The sequence below is a fragment of the Aegilops tauschii genome, chromosome 2, assembly GCF_002575655.3.
Source record: "Aegilops tauschii subsp. strangulata cultivar AL8/78 chromosome 2, Aet v6.0, whole genome shotgun sequence".
NCBI classification, from domain to species: domain Eukaryota; kingdom Viridiplantae; phylum Streptophyta; class Magnoliopsida; order Poales; family Poaceae; genus Aegilops; species Aegilops tauschii.
This window is the reverse complement of record NC_053036.3, coordinates 86,568,037-86,571,609: the sequence shown is the minus strand read 5'-3', so window position 1 is coordinate 86,571,609 and position 3,573 is coordinate 86,568,037.

Sequence of the window (3,573 nt, the reverse complement as noted above, 5' to 3'; positions counted from 1 at the left end):
ACCAGGCCCGCGTCTACCAAGACTCCACCGCCGTTCCCATGCAGCTGCCAGCCCAACCAGCTGGGCAGGCACCTGTGTGGCGACGTGCGGCTTCCAGGCCAACTCAAACAAACACCTGCGTGGTGGCATGCAGATCTTCGTGAAGACCCTACCACCACGCCATCTCAGCAGCCTGCCAGCCTACATGGTGCTGCATGCATCATTGGCCTGGACGCGTGTCGGAGCAAGGCGGGGCGGCAACGGACGAGATGGGCCTCGTTGCCATCCCCTATAAAGCAACGAGACACCTAAGGAGCGCCTTTAATGCGCCTTGTCCCGTAATGACAGGCGATAAGCTTGCGCACTGTACACCTTTCCACCTCCTGTGTGCAAATGTGGCAACCCCTTTTGACTATAAAAGGAGGCTCGAGGCATCCAGGAGGAGGATTCGGATCTTTTGGACTACGCACGCATGGTAGCTAGTTCGAGAGCTCAAGAACACTCAAATATACACCAAAGCAGGACTAGGGTTTTACGCATCCTCGCGGCCCGAACCTGGGTAAACGATCTTTGTGCTGGCTCCTAGACCTGCTCTTTGCACAACCCCGCGCCTGCCAACCGTAGAAGGGATCCCAGTGATTCCATAGGTGTCGTTTCCACCGACAGAAAAGCATCTGAAGTGGTTCTGGCAGCTCCGGAGCATTTCCAGCTTTTATCCCGGAAATTCTAGAAAGTTTCCAGAATGACTATGGCACCCTCCAAGAATTATCAGGCATGTGCCGAAACCAATTTGACTTAATAGTATATCCCAAAACAACTTTTCGGTTTCACCGAAACTCATCCGATGACCTCTCTGTGCGGAACTTTTCCGTTGTCCGAAACTTTTTCGATGATTTTCTCTCAGACTCCCTGTCTAGTATTCAACAGATAGATGACCCTTAAGCATGTGACCCTATAGGTTCGATGAAGTATAGACATGACCCGGAATCCCTTCCGATCAATGATCAACATCGGAGCCGTGGACACCCATATTGACCCCTATACCCACACGAATAAATATTTGAGTGAACCTCCAATTGCAGTGAGCTATTCCTGTTGCTTCGCGATATGTCACAAACACCCGAGGTGAGACTTATTGCATTCCCGTGGACGAACAATTTGTCCACCATGCAAGTTACCTCGTTACCGGTTTTCTTCTCTTTTCTCGTTTTCGTGTTCCGGCATCCCAGTGATCAAATCACAAGGTGTCTGGCCAGACAATTATGGATACCGTAACACCGAGAGGGCCCGAGAATATCTCTCCATCGTCAGAGGAGCAAATCCCAATCATGAGCTATCAAGTTACTTGACATACTTTTCCATGAACCCGTAAGCCGCCGTAATAGCCACCCATTTACGGATGACGTTTAACAAACCCCAAAGTTCATGAAGCAAGTGTGAAGAAACTCGATACTCTCATGGTCTATGATGACCCACAAGTATAGGGGATCTATCATAGTCCTTTCGATAAGTAAGAGTGTCGAACCCAACGAGGAGCAGAAGGAAATGATAAGCGGTTTTCAGCAAGGTATTCTTTGCAAGCACTGAAATTATAGGTAACAGATAGTTTTGTGATAAGATAATTTGTAACGAGCAACAAGTAACAAAATTAAATAAAGTGCAGCAAGGTGGCCCAATACTTTTTGTAACAAAGGACAAGCCTGGACAAACTCTTATATAGAGAAAAGCGTTCCCGAGGACACATGGGAATTATCGTCAAGCTAGTTTTCATCACGTTCATATGATTCGCGTTCGGTACTTTGATAATTTGATATGTGGGTGGACCGGTGCTTGGGTGCTGTTCTTACTTGAACAAGCATCCCACTTATGATTAACCCCTATTGCAAGCATCCGCAACTACAAAAGAAGTATTAAGGTAAACCTAACCATAGCATGAAACATATGGATCCAAATCAGCCCCTTACGAAGCAACGCATAAACTAGGGTTTAAGCTTCTGTCACTGTAGCAACCCATCATCTACTTATTACTTCCCAATGCCTTCCTCTAGGCCCAAATAATGGTGAAGTGTCATGTAGTCAACGTTCACATAACACCACTAGAGGAGAGACAACATACATCTCATCAAAATATCGAACGAATACCAAATTCACATGACTACTAATAGCAAGACTTCTCCCATGTCCTCAGGAACAAACGTAACTACTCACAAAGCATATTCATGTTCATAATCAGAGGAGTATTAATATGCATATAGGATCTGAACATATGATCTTCCACCAAATAAACCAACTAGCATCAACAACAAGGAGTAATCAACACTACTAGCAACCTACAGGTACCAATCCCAGACTTAGAGACAAGAATTGGATACAAGAGATGAACTAGGGTTTAAGAGGAGATGGTGCTGGTGAAGATGTTGATGGAGATTAGCCCCTCCCGATGAGAGGAGCGTTGGTGATGACGATGGCGATGGCGATGATTTCCCCCTCCCGGAGGGAAGTGTCCCCGGCAGAACAGCTCCGCCGGAGCCCTAGATTGGTTCCGCCAAGGTTCCGCCTCGTGGCGGCGGAGTCTCGTCCCGAAAGCTTGCTTATGATTTTTTTCTCGGAGGAAAGACTTTATATAGCAGAAGATGGGCACCGGAGGGCCAATAGGGGGCCCATAAGGCAGGGGGCGCGCCCAGGGAGGTAGGGCGCGCCCCCACGCTCGTGGCCAGGGTGTGGGCCCCCTCTAGTATTTTTTCCGCTCAGTATTTTTTATTATTTCCAAAAATTACTTCCGTGGAGTTTCAGGACTTTTGGAGTTGTGCAGAATAGGTCTCTAATATTTGCTCCTTTTCCAGCCCAGAATTCCAGCTGCCGGCATTCTCCCTCCTTATGTAAACCTTGTAAAATAAGAGAGAATAGGCATAAGTATTGTGACATAATGTGTAATAACTGCCCATAATGCAATAAATATCGATATAAAAGCATGATGCAAAATGGACGTATCAACTCCCCCAAGCTTAGACCTCGCTTGTCCTCAAGCGGAAGCCGATAACGATAAATATGTCCACATGTTTAGAGGTAGAGGTGTCGATAAAATAAAATACGGACATGAGGGCATCATGATTATTCTCATAACAGCAACATATATGGATAATGTCATATGATTTCTTATGCTCAAGTAATAATCTATTCACAATGCAAAGTATGAATCAGAAACTTTATTGAGAACTAACAAACTATAATCTCAGTCATTGAAGCAATTGCAATTTATCATAACATCTGAAAGAGTGTATGTCAGAGCTTTTCCGCAAGTCCACATACTCAACTATCATTTAGTCTTTCACAATTGCTAACACTCACGCAATACTTGTGGTTACGGAATTTTAATCAGACACAGAGAAAGATAGGGGCTTATAGTTTCGCCTCCCAACCTTTTGCCTCAAGGGTAATGTCAACAATAATAGTTCATGCTAACTTACATCCAATTAGATATATATGTCTGGATCTTTCCAACACACTGTGCTTGCCAAAGGATAAAATATAAAAAGGAAAGGTGAAAATCACCATGACTCTTGCATAAGGTTAAGAGATAAAAGTAAAAGATAG